Here is a 20,559-nt window from a genome sequence, read left to right as displayed (position 1 = left end):
GATATGCGGCGCCTCTAGATGTTTCCACGCTAACCTGGAGTGTATTTTCCCTCTTGCAGATGGATGAGAAGTTCTGGAGACAGAGTTCCCCCAGAGCGGCTGGGATTCAGGTAAGCGTTTGAAGCTCGTACAGTCTTTAAAAACAAGCGAAGATTTGCTGAATGCTTACTAATGCCTTTTTTCTGTTCTTTTCCCTTTTCCTTAGGAAGCGGCGTGCCAGGATGGAATGACACCGCCGAAGATGCCCGCAGAACAGAAGGAGCGATGAATGATGGGCAGAAGTGCCGGACGGTAAGGCTGTTCCTAACGGTGTTCTTGTTCTTGCAGGAGCTGAGCGCAGAAGAAAGATGCAGGCCTACTGGAGACCGATCCGAACGCGGTGTCACGCTGCAGGTGCAGAAAACGCAAAGCATGTTTCTCAGCCTTGGCTTTAATAGTCTCTGGGTATCCCAGGTATCTCTGGGCTGAACCACACCCAAAAGACTAGACTGCACATGCAGTTCTGGAACCGAAATATGTGGGGGCATCTAACTTGTCCCCATCAATGCACTACAAGTCCAATCCCCAATGTTATCCTATGGCAGTGAGTGAGTCTGGTGCCACAAGTGCCAGTCTGAGTCCAAGTGGGTCTTTGGAGGGATGGAGAGGCCCTTGAGGGCCATGTAGGTGATCGTGGACTGCCTCCAGCCTGACATCTTGGAGGGCTGGGGACATGAGGGGCAGGAATCATGACAAGCACAAAGTCAAAGGTAAGAAGAGTCACTCAGGGAGCCAGGGCATCCAATGTTAATTGCACAATGTCTAGGGGAGCTGAAGATCTTCTTTGCAGGTAGGTAAAAAGTCTTGCACCAAGATTTTAGAAATTTTGTAGAAAATACAACACTTGAAGGGGCACAAGCTGGGAGGCTTGTGAGGGGCAAAGCGTTTGCAACTCTGCAAGGTAACCAAGACAGGTCTCAACTGAGAGCAAGTAAGGCTACACAACAAGTGGTAAATTCTCTTAGACTTTACAGTAACTCTGGTTAGAAGAAATGGTTCTAGCTGGCTTCTGTTCCTGTACAGCTCTGCAGATCCTGTTGTTCCTGAGCCTCAGTCATGACGATAGGACGGAGCATGTCTGGGGATTCCTGCTCTGCAATGGGAAGGTCAATGGCAGCAATGGGGAAACTTCAATTCAGCGGTCCTTCAGTGTTTCAGCTCCTTGCATCTGACAGCAAATAGCAGCACTCTGGTTCTTGGATATCACTTCAGACTGTCCTTGCTTCTGGGGTCCAGCACTCTGTTGAGGTGACTCAGGCTTGGTCAGTCCTGCATCATGGAAGTCCGGAGGATCTTCCTAGCGCTCGGGTCTGACTTAAAAGCAACGCACACAATCTGGTGTTCCCTTCCCTGGAACTTCAGTTCCGCAGCAGTGGAAGTTCTGCCATCTCCGAGAGGATGTCCAGATGGGCTTACTTTGGAGTTAATTGGTCCCACCAACTCAAAGGGAGAAGTTGTCTTTGCAGAGCTTCTCTATTCAAGGTGAATTTGGAGCTTCAGCACTGCAGCAGGGCTTCACTGGGGAAACCAATGGTCCAGGAGTTGCAGCAGGCGTCTCTTCCAAGTTCTTCTTTGGATTCCTTTGTACACTGGTCGACTATGCCTTCCAAGCCAAAAAGCCTCAACTTCTATGCAGGTTTCTCCCATTCATTCCATTCTAGCAGTCAATCACACAGCTATTGCCGGACAGCCAGCCGGCCAATCACCTTTTGGTGCATTCCTTTAACCAAGGGGATTAAACACATGGAGTTTTCAGGCACCTCCCTCACTTCCTGCCTCTGCCAGACATACTGGAGCCAGAGGCGGGCTTCACTCGTGAATCCGCCAAAGACAAAATGAACAAAGGGAAAAAACCTGATTTGGCGTGCACAGTAAATCTCAAGAAGGACCTTTCCAGCAAGAAATGGCGCCAAATGAAGACCGGAAATGGGTGCCTTACTGCAACTGCAAACGCAGTTCAACACAGTAAAAATGCAGCCCGTGGTAAAAACACACAATGGTAGTAAAAAGTAAACCAATGCCACCAGCCATTAATTGTTGAATGGGCAAGATTAAAATTTTACATGAGGAACTAGACAAAGAGGATACTAATTAACCCCGCCAGCACCTTATGGTAAGATAGTGTGTGCTGGGTCTAGAAAGTAACAAATGTAAGTAAAGTCAATTTCACTTCACTGCTCTTGGAAACAGTAGTTTCACCGAGAGACAGTATTTAAACCTTTGGTAAATCTAAGAGACTTCCCTGTGCCACTGCACTGAAGGTGCTGTGTGACACAATGTAAACAATGATGCCTATGGAGTATGTCAGACTCCAAAGTTAAAAGAAACACAGAGTCTAAATCACAATAAAAATGCAATAGAGAGTGAGAAAAAGGACTCACTCTTTCCAGGTTAGAAATTAAAAGTTCAAAAGTCCAGCAAAAGGGCTGGGGGTCTCTAAGGTAGGAGGGAATTAGCACACTTTTGAGAATTCTCCCTAACAAGAGTCACCGGGGAGTAGAGTGATCGCCAGGTGACCGCCTGTAATACAAGCAAGGTGTGCATTGTGTCACTCAGATATGTGCGAATGTTGGGTACTTCTGGGGCAAGTAGGAAATAAATAGTGGGCATCCTCTTCAACGGTCAAAAGTCCTCGTATATGCCATTTCTTCAATAGTTAATTCGCCACTGCAGCGATGTCATTGGTGGGATTGCTAGGTAAAATTATGTAGCATCCTGGAGTTGCCAGATGTCTCTCAGCCATGGTGATATACTTGGTTCTGTCCATAATCACCCTTGTCTGCCTCTTTGATTATGATCTCCTTGTTGTCTCACAGTGCATTAAGCGCCTGGCGATTCTGGGTCGTAAAAAATTGCCGTAACTCTTGTGTTGTTTTGTTTTCATACGATCTTCAGAGTGTGTAAGTCACGGGTCATGGCTTGACGGAAGATATTGATGGCATTGTCGCCTTGTAAGTTGGGAGTAAACCTTGATTTGTACTTCATTTCTGCTATCCTCAAATTGGTCTCCTCAATGTTGCGATCATTCAAAATGTCCTGTTTCGAGTGTATGGTGGTGCTGTCCACATTTTCCAAGTTAACAAGTAGGTGGGTAAGGTCTAAGTGTTCCTTATCGACTTTGCTGATTGTGGCTCTGCGTGTTTTTGCGCAGTGCCAATTTAGTGTGTTTTGAGCCGGTATAGACATAAAGATTTGCCAAAAGAATTAATCCCAAGACCCTGTTTCCACGTGAGTGTGCAGGGTGCAAAACGAAATTTCCCATTGATCCCCTTCATTTTAAATAAGAAGTGTGAAACCTTGTATTTCCCTCATAATGCCCCTTTTCCCCATTGTGCTCTGACCCAAACCACAAAGCTCTGCCTGTTCTTTTTAGGTGCGGCAAAATGTGTTTTCCCTTTGCTTTTCTTTACCTCATATTGCATCTGTGGTAATAAGGAAAAACACAATTTTGCCCCTGGAATCCCTTTTTCCAAAGAGTGTATTTTATTACAATCCCAAAATGATTTTCCTATTGTGTTCCCACTATCTGCCACTGGCCTTCCATTCAGAGAGGTCAAGTCTAACTGATGTTTTGAGGGTGGGGCTTGCTGGGAGAAAAGTATTATAACCAAATCAGCAATCACTGTGTGTTTTGAATTGTTCTTTTCTGCGTTGGTGAGGGATTTGAAAAGGAAGCTGCGGGAAATTGTGACTGCATATCTCAGTATTATCTCTGTGTTGGTGCCTTTACGGAAGTCATTTTTGTTCTTTTCTTGTGTTGCCACAGCCTTGGTGGACGATGTTAGTATGCCTGTCAAATTTGGCTTAAATAAATTACATGGTATGATAGGTTATTTATAAAGCAATTAATACCCAGAGGTTTCTAAGCGCAGACCCAAGGATCAAACCCGTGTTTCTATGTGTCATTTTGCTTTCAAGACAAGCATGTTGCCACTGAGCCATCCTCCTGAGACAAATGAATAAATAAATTAATAAATCTATATTCTTACTACACACCAGCATGGCTCTTAGTCCATTGTGGCACCGGGTATTTGTTGGGGTTGGGTGCGAAAAGGGTTGGAGGCCTTACCAAAGTGAACCTTAGCAAACAATAGGGATTTGTTGTGTGCCACCTGGATTGGGGGTAAAGGAACTCCCTAAATTGAGCGTGACCACGTAATAAACCAGTGACAAGCGGCAGAATGCCAAATAATCGTTTTTTTGTGGTGGACGAGGGGAGGCAGAACACGAGGTATGGGTGTTCTGTTATACGATTTGGGTCGGCAAGATACAGGTGTGGGTTTTGTTTTATGGGGTTTGGGGTGGGGCACGATGCCAGGTGTATATATTCAGCCGGCTCAGCTTACGTTTTGCTGTCAGTCAAACCAGACCCTGCAGCTCGACACTATCCATGAATACTGGAGCTCGCCGACCCGATCCTGAGACGTGCTCAAGGTGGATGAGAATATGAGTGCCCCCTGTGACGGGCCCCTGACATAGGGGTGGCAGCAGGGCTCACTCTGGGTATGTTGCTGTACCTAAGCAGCAGGCAGCAGAGATGGTCGCGGGGAAAGGCAGGCAGGAGTTCAGATGGACTCAGAAAGAGGCCGTGTGCTGTAAATGTCATTAAAAATAATAACACGCATTTATTTGGTGGACGAGATTTTCCCTCTTAAGGGAAGGACGAGGCTGACAAGCTCGAATGGTTAAAATCCAAGTGTGTTTATTTCATAAAAAGCAAACGCCGTTCAACGAGTTGGAATCCTCGAATTCAATGGGCGTTTGGGTATTCGGCCGTTGGCTTCTGGTTGCGCTTCCTCCCGCAGCTCGGATTTGCTTCCGGGGTCAGCTTGCCATGCCTGTAAAATAATATTGTTTAACTCTGTACACATATTGATTTGGAACCATATATTGCAGGTTAGATTTTCAGGAGCTCTTTCCCAGAGGGAAGCCTGCGCATTTGTGTGCGAATTCCAACCGCTGGCAGCGTCAGGTGGCGCTTCACCTGGCTACTTTTGCGATGAATGTATTCTAAATAAATATTTTCTTAATTTCTGGCGGGCTCCCGGGTGCCAGCGGCTGCGTGCTAATGTAGCATGCATGACAATGAACAGAGGGGGCATTATGGGACGAGAATGGGATCTTTCACGGAGCCCGGCCACCGGTTCAATTATTGCAGGAGAGGGCTCTCGAGGAACGCCGCTCCAGACGGTCTTGTTTTCTGCTTCCACGCATAGAGAGTGCATTCACCTTTTCACAATTATGATTTCATGTCGTGTTTTTCTTTTCCTCCGACTCTTATGTAATACACAGTGTCTCTGTTTTTGGATATGCGCGACGTTTTAAAAGGCCAGTCGCCCCCACCTCCCGAAGCCTCTGACGTGCGCACGGACGCGCATACATGCGCGCGCTCTGCCCCCTCCCCCCCCCACACTCACGCGCGCAGACAGACGCTGTCTAAAGCTGACTGGTGACGAACGAACGCACGCGCTAAAGTAAGACTCGGCCTGGCCACGCACATCATTTGCGTTCTTTCACGCGCATTCACGCACGCGCTCACTAGCACACAGGCACACCACCTGGACGCTCTCTTTCTGTCGCACATGCAAAGATTCTCGCACGCATACGCACCCACACCCGCAACTTGGGCTCCCCGCCAATCCTCACATAGGCATTTGCAAGCTCATACTCTACCCAAACCCACGCAAGAATACATTTTGTTGAAACTTTTTTCGAATACCAGATGTTTATACAAAATTGCCGTTGAGCCTCGTTTTCCCGTCACGTTATTAAATGTTACTTTCGCAATGTGTTTTTTAATTGGAGTAGATTTATTTCCTCCATCACTGCATGTGAAATGTATTGAAATGACAAATTGCAGCAGTTACTATAGCAACCATACTATGATGCCGGTGCCCTTAAAAAATATTAGCTACGGCGGCGCTGATTACAAGTCTGGGTGCCCGAACAGACGGCGAATGGCAAATACACTCGTATTTTGTGGGAGATGCGTTCTGGAGTGGAAGGCCCTTTTCCGGGGGAAGTCCAGATTCTTCCGCGTGAATTAAGTACACCACCTGGAATAGCGCCCAGTGTTTGGGATTTCCGGAGCGCAACAAAAGCTTAGCAAATCGCGCAAGTCCGGGGCACTGTCCCCGTGATCCGCGAACTCACACCATGCACATCTTGTAACATGGTTATTCAATTCTAAGTAGGCGTATGCTCTGGTTAAGTTTCGAGTTCTAATGCTGCATAGCGCATTTTCAGACTTTCTCAATTTTCTCGTCGTAAAACGTGCAGTTTGATAAGCCTTTGGAGGCAGAACGAATGCGTACAAACGGGGGCTTCTAATTGGCTACTTCACTAAAACGTGCTCAGTATAAGACAGGTGATATTTCTCCCTTCCTTGCTGCGATATGGGGGGGGGCATGTGTGTGGCTTGGACCCAGGTGCTCCCCACTTTTAAACCACCTGCCAGACCCGCTTCGGTGGGGCTGTTTGCGTTGCGCCCGAAATGTTTGATGCGTGGAAGGCGGAGGCTGGACCTGTCACCCCACGCGCCCCGTGTCATCACCGGAACCCGCCAGTCTGGCGAGGGGGCGATGCCACTGAACAGGAATTCCATATTTCGTTATCGCTGTCTGTCCCGGGCGTCCATCTAATTTCTGGGGAAATAATACCTCGATTTAGAAGAAAGCTGAGGTCTTCGGAATACTTTGACAGCCCTGTTGTCTGAAATGGCCCCGTCTTCTAATGCGTCCATGTAAATAATTGTATTTCTTAATCGAGAGGCACATGTTTTAAGAAATCGTCCAACCTCGGTTAAAGGGGGTCGCTGGGCGGACTTACGCACGACCTGCCGTTGCACAGCACAGCTCGGGACAGCGCGGCGAGCGGGTGCCTTGTACCGAGAAGTCGCCGCGGCCAGAGGGCGGCAGCGGTTGAAGCAGAACGCATCGAAACTGCATTTAATTTCGCAATACAGACCTCTGCAATGGATGAAATGCATTTGAGGTGCATTGCTGCCTCTCGGTTGTTCGACTGGAGTATGTTACGCCACGTGTAGCAACGCACCGGGTGTCCTTTTAGTATCTGACCAGGGCATTAACGGTGTGCACTGAAACATTGGCGAAACAGAAGGCAGGCATTATTCCCGACGCCTAGATTTCGTGTTTGTCTAAAAAATGCGGTTTATTTCTGGGGAAGCCTCGGAATTCCCCTGTGCCCATCACAGGCTCCGTTGTGTTTTTTTGGCGGGAGAGTTAACCCTCAAAGACACGTTTGCTTTGATATTGGCGATTATTATAAGTTTCGAAGTTTGTCGTGTTTGCGTGCTGTACCGACGCGGCGAGCCCGGCTCCCCTAAATCCTGAACCGGGACACATAGTAGCCCACCCCCCCACCCCCCTGAACGGTAGGTCGCGGCAAGCTCTTGCTACATTGCACACGCACGACGAAAGCAGACTTATATGTTACGCAAGGCCGTGCCGGCTGCCGCCACCGGGTCAACCCTTTCACACGCATGTGCAGCAGCACAGCACACCCACGCTGGAAGCACAGCTGGAGTGGGTCGCCCCTGCTCGGCTTAACGTTCACACAACACCAGCGCCCTGGCGCCCGGGCCTCCACGATTACGATGAATGAGTTTCCCTGCACATGACGCATATCGTGGCACGTGCTGGGTCAGTGGCGCCCCGTGTGTGTTTAGCGTGCAGCGCATTGACGCCCATGCGGCGTGCACGCACTTCGCCGGCTAACGCCGGGAGCGTCTGCCTTTCAAGATCAGTTTAAGTGTTGGGCGAGTATCGGGGCCACGCAGGGGCTCTGCCCTCATTCCGGCTGAGGCTCGGAGCGTGCTCGTCGGTGCCCTTCTTGCCGGCTGGCACACTTTCTGGGCCGGCTCCTACACACAGATTGCGGTGTGCGCTCCGACCACACCTCTCTGGAACCGGCCGTGCTTCTCTGCTGTTCGGGAGTGGCAGCAGAGACGATATATCCGGCCAGGTCCCGCGTGATTCTCGGATTGGTAACCAGCCTAGCCCCGTCACTGCCTAAACTGTGCACGAGACGTGGCGCAGGCCGGTGCGCAGCGCTGACCCAATGCCACATATATGGGCACGTGCCTTGAGCGCGCTGCTGTGCGTTTCTTGGCACCCCGACTCCCTAACCCCGAGTTGTCCCTCGTCCGTGAGATGCGCTGGCTTTTTGGTTGATAAAGCTCTCGCACCGCAACCCCTGTCCCACAGTTTGGCCCTGGGAGGCAGTATTGGGGCGATTTGCCGTGCCCCCTTTCCTGACATACAGGGTACACTACGGGTGCTCATTTTGTCACTGCTTCCTGAAACCCACAGGCCCAGGCTTCAGACCGCAGCGTGGCATCGGCGCCTTTCATCCCCACGCGCGTGCCATCACGAGCGCCACAGGGAAATAAAGCCCTTTGCATTCAACCTTTCTTTAGTCTGTGGAACGTGTGCACGTGGCGTTCGCAGAGCCAGGGCTGGATGCCCACCAGGTGCACTCTCTGAAACCGGTTTACAGAGGGGGGCTATTCGACCTGAACGTGGCGCTGGGTTCCGCGCGGACTCCGGTGCCCCGGGGCCCCTGATAAGACACAGTGCGTTGGCCATTCCTTGTTATCGCCCCCTCTCCCCCTCTGTCTCCAACCAACATACAACGTTCCGGGCGTGTGTTGACTATTTTCTTGCTTAGTCTCGTCATAGGTTTGTCAGATTATGCATGGCGCACTGCGTTGCTGCACGCTACCCCCTGTACGCTGTGGACTTGCGGATCTTTCCATTGTTAGTCCGTTTTCTCTGTTGGCAAAATATGTGTTTTTATATAGCACTCCGAGGCCAACTCCTGCTTCTAGCTGCCTCGAGTAAATCTGTCAGTCAATGTCAGCCTTGCCATGGTGCATATTCGAAGTTTCAAAGTGGCAGCTTGCACGGTGGCAGAGTCGAGCATTTAACCCATGAGCTATCTTACATGATCAGGTGTGAGTGATGAGCATTTGATCTTAGCTGCTTGCACCTGTCATACTGTGGCAGATTGTCCCCCAGTCCATGCATGTCTACTGGAGTTTTGCAATGCGCTACACGCAAACTACACGTGGGTTCAGAGCACCAGGGACTATGTGGGTGGAGGAGAGAGTGTTTTGGGGTCAGGTGGCAGGGGGGGCGGGGGCTGATACAGCAATTTATTTATTTATATAGCGCACCAAACCCGGAGGTATCTAGGCACTTAGGCTTAAGAAATTGGTTACAGTGCTTATGGCTACAGGACAGAAAGAGCAAGAAGTTGTTACATCATAAATTGCACTAAAGTTCCGGTGGTTACTGGAATTGGGTTCCAGGCAGGAAATAAACAGGGGGTAATTACATAGCAAGGGTGTAATAGAGTTCAGATGGGCACATTCGTGTAGCCTAACCCCATGTTGCAGGGCGGTTATGACACACATATTTATTTATGTTTGCATGTATAGCAGCGCACAAAGCCCTGAAGCAACTAGGCGCTAGTTACAGTGGAAATGGTGTTACGAGATGTCAGGTGTTACAAGTATAAGATACATTTGCAGCACAGGGCTGCACAAGTCAAATAGGTAGATTGCAGGAAAGCTACAATTGCAGCACAGGCCTGCACAAGTCATGATAATTATGTTGCAGGTAAGATGCATTTGCAGCACATGGCCTGCGCAAGACAAGTAGGTAGAACAAAGGTAAGTTACTATTGCAGCACAGGGCTGCACGAGTCATAATATGTATGCTGCAGGTAAGATGCATTTGCAGTACAGGCCTGCGCAAGACAAGTAGGTAGAACAAAGGTAAGTTACTATTGCAGCACAGGACTGCACGAGTCATAATATGTATGTTGCAGGTAAGATGCATTTGCAGTACAGGCCTGCGCAAGACAAGTAGGTTGAACAAAGGTAAGTTACTATTGCAGCACAGGGCTGCACGAGTCATAATATGTATGCTGCAGGTAAGATGCATTTGCAGTACAGGCCTGCGCAAGACAAGTATTTATGCTGCAGGTAAGATGCATTTGCAGTACAGGCCTGCGCAAGTCAAGTAGGTAGAACGAAGGTAAGTTACTATTGCAGCACAGGGCTGCACGAGTCATAATATGTATGCTGCAGGTAAGATGCATTTGCAGTACAGGCCTGCGCAAGTCAAGTAGGTAGAACAAAGGTAAGTTACTATTGCAGCACAGGACTGCACGAGTCATAATATGTATGCTGCAGGTAAGATGCATTTGCAGTACAGGCCTGCGCAAGTCAAGTAGGTAGAATGAAGGTAAGTTACTATTGCAGCACAGGGCTGCACGAGTCATAATATGTATGCTGCAGGTAAGATGCATTTGCAGTACAGGCCTGCGCAAGTCAAGTAGGTAGAACAAAGGTAAGTTACTATTGCAGCACAGGGCTGCACGAGTCATAATATGTATGCTGCAGGTAAGATGCATTTGCAGTACAGGCCTGCGCAAGTCAAGTAGGTAGAACGAAGGTAAGTTACTATTGCAGCACAGGGCTGCACGAGTCATAATATGTATGCTGCAGGTATAATATGTATGCTGCAGGTAAGATGCATTTGCAGTACAGGCCTGCGCAAGTCAAGTAGGTAGAATGAAGGTAAGTTACTATTGCAGCACAGGGCTGCACGAGTCATAATATGTATGCTGCAGGTAAGATGCATTTGCAGTACAGGCCTGCGCAAGTCAAGTAGGTAGAATGAAGGTAAGGAACTATTGCAGCACAGGACTGCACGAGTCATAATAGCTATTTTGCAGGTAAGATGCATTTGCAGCACAGGGCTGCACAAGTCAAGTAGGTGGAATAAGGTCAGTTACGATTGCAGCACCGGGCTGCACGATTCATTTTATGTATGCTGTAGGTAAAATACATTTACAGCACAGGGCTGCACAAGTCAAGTAGGTGGAATTAAGGTAAATTACAATTGCAGCACAGGGCTGCAGGTATGTTGCAGGAAAGATGCATTTGCAGCACAGGGCTGCACGAGTCATAATCGCGCCCCTCAGTCCACACACCTCTCACCCAGCATCAAAACCTACCCTGTCATACGTATTAACTTTGGAAGACGCCATGGGTGCCACCTCCTTCTCGGAGATCCCCTTATCACTCTGTTCCGCAATGGAAATGGAAGAATCGCCCTACATTGAGCTCCAGCCACTATTTACATGGCCGCTATCTTAGTTGAAGGTTTTGTTCAGTTGTGGGTCAGTCCTTTAAGTGGCTTTTGAAGTTGAGCCGGGGCTCTTAGTGGGGTGTGGCCGAAAAAGGGCATGCCCTGGCAGGGGGGCAGTGCCTCAATTACGAGGCAAGACATGTCTCACCTGAATGTCGCCTTTTAGGCCACGCCTCCATAAGAGCCCCAGCTCGATTGTGCAAAAAGGCTGTGACCTACAGGTGGCATTGAGATCCACTAACTGTTGCTGCTTAATTGCCACACCGTGCCAGGCTCCACTTTGCAGCGATCATCACCCTCGCAGCCTGGGCAAGAGGGTGATGATCCCTGTATTTGAAATGAAAGGGGTGTGTGGCGCGGGGCGCGGCAACACAATGGAAAGGCAGGTAAGGCTTTTTTTTCTAAAGCCTGAAACGCTTGGTTAAACGTGAGAGGTTCAAGCCATAAAAAACAAGCCTTGGCTTTAGTGGGGTTAGCAGGGGACTTTAGGGAGCCCTGGCAGGGCTAGTCTCAGACACCCTTTTCAGAGCCTGCCGGGGATCTGCCCACTTAAAGAACTGGCTGTGATCAAACATACGTTGCTTGCTTGCCCCTTAACACCTCAGCTGTTTGTCCTGGGTTTCTAATGGTGTTAACATTTACAGGAGGAAGGCCTTACTCAGCCTGACATGGCCCTATGCCCTTAATGAAGGCTTTTGCATTGCATGACCTTGGGCTAGTGGCCCATTGCCTGCTGGGAATATCCCCTTCCGCAGCCACTAGTGGCTGATTCCCAATCATTAGCTCAGATAGCTCAGGTCAAGCGCTCGATTCTGAGATCCAGTGCGAGCCCCAGGGCTGCTTATGCCCTGTGCAAGATTTTTACCTGTGCGCCCCCGGTGTCAGGAGCGCACCGATTAAACTTTTCTCCCTGTCCCTCGCCGGGCGCTGCCCTTGAACACCCAATACAAGAACAGCAGGCGGCTATGCTACTGCGTTTGTTTGTGTCAACTAGTGCACATGGGTGATTCTGTGTTAGCCACTGGCACCGCACACATTGAACCAATTGCAGATAAAGGGCGCTGTGCCTCCAGCTCACTGCCATGCAAAATGAAGTATTGGTCTGACACTTAAGTTTGCATGACAGTGAGCTGGAGGGAAAGCGCCTTTTATCTGCGCCACCGGGGGGCGCCCTTGTGTGGCTGAGCGCACCTTGAGCCGGCGCTGCTGAGATCTGCGTGTGATCTGCAGTTCGCAGGTTCCATTTCTGGCACGGGCAATCCTTCCGAAGTCGATAAATGAGCATCAACTTCAGCTGGGTTATAATTGTATATAAACATGATCTATGCACAGCGCTTTGGCAAATGCACAATTTAAATAACACATTGCTGTAGTTACTCAAGTAGAAGATTTTTTAGAGCAGTGCAGAGCATCATTGGTCAGAGTAGATGGATAGTCAATTTGGGAAGGCCTCAAGAAAAAAAAGGGGTTTAGGGTCTTCCTAAATTTGAGGTGGTCTGGTTTGAGTTCTTTAGTAAGTTTGTTACAAATCTCTGGAACTTTCTTCAACACCATTCTGCTCCAATTCTTTTCCTACAGTAGACCGGTTGCTTGGCTTTGCGGCAAACAAGCTGTGTTTCTTTTAATTTGGTGTAGTGTTCAAACTGGTCGCTTTGGGGTCATTTGCCAGTAAGCTCTACCAGGGGATACTTTGTTCACATTCTTATCGTCCATGGCCTGTAAGAATGTCATTGTATTTTCCCTTGTTCCCTCCCTTGCCTTGAAGCGCTTTGACACACATTGTGTATAGGCGCTATATAAATAAACTAGCATATCATATCTCCATGATTGAACTGGCATCCAAAAGTTGTTAATGCATCTACGATCGGGCGATGGGGACCAAAGCCTAGAACAACACGGCTGGTCTATTCTGAATTTGCTGAATAAAATCAGAACATAAACTGAGACCCCTGGAATATCAATAACATCAGATTTGAGATTGACTCACGTTATTCTTATTTGGGAATGATCTTCGAGGGATCGATTAAAGCACGGGGCCATCAATCTAGTAGTGAGAGAAAATGTACTACAGCCATATCCCAAACCAGGATCATAATGTAACGGTAAGGCAAATTCACTCTGATTCCAGCTTTGATGTATTGGAAATCCAAAGTAATACCAACCATACTATATGGACTAGAAACTGATAATCCCTTACCACCTCATGTATTAGACAGGTGGGAAGCAACATTTTGGAGGTGAATATTACAGCTACCACAATGCATCCCAGCATCCTGGATTCGATATGAGCTCGGGCTAACTTCACTCCATGCAATCTACCATTGGGAACTGTGTGCCCTTTTCCATAAATGTCTCATATCACTACAATGGCAGTGATGTTAAAGACCCTGTCCAAGTATTTATTTACAAGTCAGCATACATGTGTTCAACAATGTCTATCAACGATTTATCGTGTTCTCTCAAATGTAAATGCTAATCCTGACAAGGCTAAACTCAAAATTTATCGTATGGATTGGATTGACAGCCAGGCTTTATGCCTACAATATAAGCATCTCTCAGAGGAAGGATTTTGCCCTAAACTAATGGGTATTATTGAAAAGAACTTGGAGCGAACTTCATCTGTTTTTTATAGACATTCCATCCTGCGTTTTCGCTTCAATTTGTGGCCAACCAGAGAGGTGCTCTATAAGCGAAACATCTTAGTTACAATTCAGAATGTTTGCCGGTTCTGTAAGAATCCTGAGATTTCAGAAACAAGTAAACATTTGATTGTAAGTTGCCCGGCTTTGATCGAGTTAAGATTGGTTTATTTCAGAAAACATTGTACTTATTTGGGTGGGATGGATGAACAACTATGTTGGTCTGTCATTTCAAGCATCTCAAATGTATCAATTCAAATTGCGACAGCACATTTTTTGCTCTCTTTAAACCTTGATTTAGAACAGATATGAATAATGTATGAGGAAACTAAACTAGCGGGATATGTTTTTAATTCATTGTTGTCAAATCTGTCAAAATTGTTGTTAAATCTGATTTAATTATGAAATGTTTTAATTTATGTATATATCATAATTGAAAAGTTGATTAATTTCAGCTGATTCAATAAAAAATAAAATAAAAATGTGCTGAATTATTGGGATGTTTTTCTCCGGGATCCCTCCCCAGAGACATTGCTGACAATGGTGCTTTACTCTATTTTCGACAGCAGTATGGGGCTCCCCATTGCAGGCTGTGCAGTTGTAAATTACAGGTCCTGTTCAGATCCTTCATTTTATGGGTGCGTATAAGTCTGAACCCTTGAGTGGTTGAAGGATCAACCAGATTGGCCAAGCCCCCATTGCAGATGTCCAGCAGAGGGGAGAAGCGTGCCAAGCCGAGTCCCACCAAGCAGGATCTCCGTATTTGAAGCATAGAGGCAGAGGTTACTGCTGATCGACAAATCTTGAACTAAGGCACTTGTTCACTTTTCATGATTGATCACTGTATTCACATGCTCTGCTCTGCTATGCTATGCAAGTCTGGCACCCTTTTAGTATAATACCCTAGTCCCGGAAGGATAGCTCAGCGGCAATGTGTGCACCTTGGAAGCAAGACGACACGAAGCAACACAGGTTCGATCCCTGGGTCTGCCCTTAGAAACCTCGGGGTGTTTTAAGTGTGTTATGAATACGCAACTAAGACAAACAAAAAACAATTATGCAACTAAAAAAAAAACAATTCCTGTAACAGCTGTGTGAGCGCTTCAAAAATATAAATAAATAAATAAAATATACACACAATCTGGTGCCAGTGTGAAGGATTCTAGTGTTAGGACCTTTTGCTATTATACAGTATGGTGTGCAAGTGTGGAGCATTCTAGCAGTAGCCCCATGCCCTATCAGGCAGCATGCAGTGTACATGTAGCACACTCTAGTATTTTCCCAATCTCCCTATCATACGACATGCCGTGTACATGTGGTTAGTCAAGTAATGTCCCCATGTCTTTATCATACAGCATGTGGTGTACATGTGGTGTACTGTAGCATTTTACCCATGTCCCTATCAAACAGCCTTCAGTGTGCATGTGGTATACACTAGCATTTTCCCAATGTCATTATCAAACAGCATGCCGTGTATATGTGGTGTAGTCTAGCAAGTTCCCTATTTCCCTATCATGCAGCATGGAGTTTACATGTGGTGTACCCTAGTATTTTCCCCAAGTCCCTATCAAACAGCATGCCGTGTACATGTGGAATACCCTAGGATTTTCCCTATGCCTTTATATCATACAGCAAGCAGCGTACATGCAGTGTACTGTAGCATTTTACCCATGTCCCTATCAAACAGCATTCAGCGTACATGAGTTGTATGCTAGCATTTTCCCAATGTCCCTTTCAAACCGCATGCCATGTGTATGTGGTGTAGTCTAGTTATTTCCCCATGTCCCTATCAAACAGCATGCAGTGTACATGTGGTGGACCCTAGTATTTTCCCCATGTTCTTATCAAACAGCATGCAGTGTACATGTAGTGCACGCTAGTATTTTCCCAATGTCCCTATCCAACAGAATGCAGTGTACATGTGGTGTACCCTAGTATTTTCCCCAAGTTCCTATCAAACAGCAAGGAGTGTACTCTGTGTATTTTCCCATGTCCATATTAAACAGCATGCAGTGTACATGTGGTGGACCCTAGTATTTTCCCCATGTTCTTATCAAACAGCATGCAGTGTACATGTGGTGGACCCTAGTATTTTCCCCATGTTCTTATCAAACAGCATGCAGTGTACATGTAGTGCACGCTAGTATTTTCCCAATGTCCCTATCCAACAGAATGCAGTGTACATGTGGTGTACCCTAGTATTTTCCCCAAGTTCCTATCAAACAGCAAGGAGTGTACTCTGTGTATTTTCCCATGTCCATATTAAACAGCATGCAGTGTACATGTGGTGGACCCTAGTATTTTCCCCATGTTCTTATCAAACAGCATGCAGTGTACATGTGGTGGACCCTAGTATTTTCCCCATGTTCTTATCAAACAGCATGCAGTGTACATGTAGTGCACGCTAGTATTTTCCCAATGTCCCTATCCAACAGAATGCAGTGTACATGTGGTGTACCCTAGTATTTTCCCCAAGTTCCTATCAAACAGCAAGGAGTGTACTCTGTGTATTTTCCCATGTCCATATTAAACAGCATGCAGTGTGCATCTGGTGTACTCTGTGTAGGTTCTCCATGTCCCTATCAGGCAGCATGCAGTGTACAGGTGGTGTATTCTAGTAATTCCCGCATGTCCCTATCATACAGGATGTGGTGCACGTTGTGTACTCTAGTAATTTCCCCATGTACCTGTTTTACAGGATGCATCGTGCACGTGGTGTACTCTAGTTATGTCCCCATGTACCTGTCATACAGCATGTAGTGTACACGTGGTGTGCTCTAGCATGCTCCCCATGTCTTTATCACACAGCATGCAGTGCACACGTGGTGCATTCTAGTATTTTTCCCATCTCTCTATCATACAGTATGCAGTGTACATGTGGGTTATTTCGCAATTTCTTTAGCATACAGCATGCATGTGAGGTACTCCAGCATTTCCCCATTTCCTATAATACAGCATGCATTGTACATATTGTGTACCCTAATATTTTCCCCATGGTCCTATCATACAGCATGCAGTGCGCATGTAATTTAATGCTTCATTTGTATAGCATCCTGTACCATATGTATGGTCTCAACGCGCTGTGGGATGAACGCCCTCAGGGCGGGGGACCGAAGTCCATGGTATGGAAAGGTCAAGGGGGTGCTAGTATGCATGCGTGTATTATAGCTAATACAAGGATATAAATGATGGCCAGGTACCTGCTAGCCACCCATGTCTAGTTGGCATGTGGGTGGGTGGAGAGAAGTACTTTGGGGAGGTAGTCTAGAGGGGGTATGCAAACGGATAGTCGTTATGTATGTGGCTACAGCTCGAATTTCTGTCATGAAAGGTAGCTGCATTCTGATGGCAAAGGTGTTGTGCGAAGTGTCTTAGAGTGGTGTATGATAGCAGATCCGTTCAGGTCGGAGGCCGTGCCTTCAGCTAATTTAAATTAGCATGGAGTGTGATATATCGAGTGCATTATCTACACTCTAACCAAGTCCTAGATTCTCTATCTTTGCCCTACTCTACTTTGTACTGTACTCTAGTAAATGTCCGTGTGCCTATCATACATAATGTGTTATTTCCATATCCCTATCATATAGTATACTGCCTAAATGTGTGGAGCACTCTCGTGCTATCCCTGTGTTTCTATCATGCAGTATTCCAGCTGGGTCTTGAGGTATTTATTAATATACCTAACTTTTATCACCCAGATGTTGGTGTAAGTATTACTGTCCACTTGTCCGTATGGTGTGTGTGGAGCACCCTAGTGTAAGTCCATGTCTCTATCATGCAGTATGCTGTGTAAGTGTGGAGCAGTCTACCACTATCCCCTTGCTTTATCACACATTATACAGGGTGATACACAAGTTATCTTAGGCTACCCTCATCTTCCTATCCTACATCATGAGGGGTAAGTCACTCTACCTGTCCCTTTTGTACCGCATCCCACGCGAGTCTTGAGTTCTGCGGCATGATCCTCCAGTCCCCTCATGCAGTAGCTGATGTAACTCTTATGTTTTTTATCCTTCTGCATTGTTTTCTCTTTCCTCTAGAGGGTTGGCTGGATCCTCTCTTTACTCGTCTCGACCCCGCAGAAGCATGTGCTTGTCTTGAATTGGGTGGCACCTTCCTCTCTTTCTTGGAATACAACAGTCTGCCAGTCTTGCATCTTGTGTCTGTTCTGGACTATGCATATGGCACTTATTTCTCTGAAAGACTGTGTGAAAGCACTGAGGTTCAATTTTGATGGTAATGGTAGAGGGCCATGTGGGTTACTGCCAGATATTTTTGTTAAATTACAGTAGAATGTTAACGCGTAAACGTGGCTCGCAGCAAGTACTTCAAATGAGAGTTGCAGTGAGTGGTAGTAGGGACGGGGGCATATGTGACGAGAGAACAGCCTGGCATGGGTGGTCAAGGATGATAGTTCCTTAAGTGCTCTTTCCTATTTCATTATTTTGCCCATCCCACTGCCTCCAGCTAGTAGTTTGATTGATTGATTGATTGATTGATATTTTATTTCTATCGCGCTCGTACAAAAGTGTTTCAGAGCATGACAAGGCAAGGGAGGGGGACAGGGGAGAACAAAACAGCAATCTTACTAGTCCCAGTGACATTGAGAACGCGCTAGTGCATGGGAGAGGGGGAGGGGAAAAGTGCATGGAAGGGGGGAGAGGTGGAACGTGCGAAGCAAAGGAGAAACAGATAAATAACAATAAATAAATAATAAAGGCAACAAACAGTGCTAATGCAGCCAGCAATTTTCAAGTGCTAGGTTTAAGGCAGCAGACAAGGTAGGTCCGATAAGTGCAGGACGAAAAAGGGGGGCTGTATGGGTACAGATACAGACCCCAGTGCAAGGGGTGGCCCGGAGGCTGTGCGGGAGGGTGACAGGATGAGCAGGTACCTGGGCCCAAAAGACAGAGGGTGGCCAGGTGCACGGTGCCAAGAGAGAACAGATCAGCAGGGGAGAGGGGGAGTGAAGGCAGAAGACAAGAGGAAGGTCTTGAGGTGCTTCCGGAACGGGAGATGGTTCTCCTCAAGTTTTAGAGTGGCAGGGAGGCTGTTCCAGAGGGAGGCCCCAGCCGAAAACAGAGATCTACCCCCAGCTCGTTTCATAGAAAAACAACTGACCCTGAGTGAGTTGGAGGTAGAGGAGCGAAGAGCTCAAGAGGGGAGGTATTTGCGGAGGGATAGCTGAAGGTATTTTGGACCCAGGCACCACAAAGCCTTGTGGACAATGCAGAGGGTTTTGAATTTAATCCTTGCATCCACTGGGAGCCAGTGAAGAGATTTCAGAGCTGGAGAGAGACGATCCCATGGCTTGAGGCCAAGGACAAGTCTTGCAGTCCTATTCTGGAATCGTTGCAGAGGGCGGGGAGTAGAGGCAGATTGATTTAGAAAGAGGCTGTTACAATAGTCCAAGCTAGAGAGAACCAGAGCTTGAGATACAATGAGCTTCTGGGGGAAGGAGAGGAAAGACAGAGTACCTCTGAGGAGGTGCAGTCGGAAATTTGACTTTTTAGGGACCTCAGAGATGTGGGCAGAGAAGGAAAGGGTGGAGTCAAAGATGACCCCGAGGTTCTTAGCCTCGCAGGTGGAGGTAGGAGGAGGGCCAAGGGAGGCCGACCAGAGAGTGAGGGGAAAGGATGGTGAAGGTGTGCCGATGAGGAGGATCTCCGTCTTGCTGGCATTCAGACAAAGATCATTGGCGGCACACCAATCTTGACTGGCAGTTAGGCAATCAGAGATGAGAGAGGGGGTGGAGGTGGCAGAGGGCAGCCGGAAAATGAGTTGAGTGTCGTCAGCGTAGCACTGGAAATTTGAGCAGAAAATGGAAATGCAGTGGGCGAGAGTTGCCAGGTATTGGTTGAAAAGCTAGGGCGAGAGGTTAGACCCCTGGGGAACACCACAGGTAGAGAGGAAGATAGATGAAGGGAAGTACCCAAGTTGGAGCTGGGAGGGTCGATCGGAGAGGAAAGAGGTCAGCCAGGCCAGAGCCTGATCAGTGATACCCAAGTTTTCACGGAGACGGTTGAGCAGGATGGTATGGTTGACCGTGTTGAAGGCAGAAGAGAGATCGAGGAGGATGAGGACAGAGGGAATTTTGGAGTCAAGGTTGGTGAGCAGATCTTCACGGATGTTTAGGAGAGCAGTTTCTGTGCTTCTGGCAGCTCTGAAGCAGACTGGTGGTCATGGAGACAGCCAACAGAATTGGAATGAAGGTTAAGCTGAGAGATGGCCAACTTTTCCAGGAGTTTGCCAAGAAAGGGATTAATGGAAATTTGGCAATAGTTAGCTGGACAAGAAGGATCAGCTCTGGGTTTCTTGAGAAGAGGATGAACAAAGGAGTGCTTCAGAGGGGAGGGGAAGGATCCAGAGGTAAAGGAGTGGTTGCAAAAATCAGCAAGGGCCGGAGCGAGGGTGTCAATGTGGTCCTTGATGGTTTTAGAGGAACAGGGATGAACCTGTTTTGAAGAGGCTTCAATGGTGTCTGAATTGGTGCACAGTGAGAAAGGTACACCCAAAAGGCCTATCAAAGGTTTGGCTGGTGTTCCTCCATACTCTCCCCCTATGCTTTCCAATCTGCATTGGCGCTGTTGGTTATCTTGGGAGAGATCATTGGTCTCGTCCTTCGCTGGTAGGCAGATGATCAAGAAAAACATGTGGGTGAGAATTCCTCCATTAATGAACTCCTCACCTAAAAGTGTATT

Source organism: Ambystoma mexicanum, chromosome 11 (genome assembly GCF_040938575.1).
Source record: "Ambystoma mexicanum isolate Mex_15411 chromosome 11, UKY_AmexF1_1, whole genome shotgun sequence".
In the NCBI taxonomy this organism is placed as follows: Eukaryota; Metazoa; Chordata; class Amphibia; order Caudata; family Ambystomatidae; genus Ambystoma; species Ambystoma mexicanum.
Note: the sequence above shows the minus strand (reverse complement) of the source record.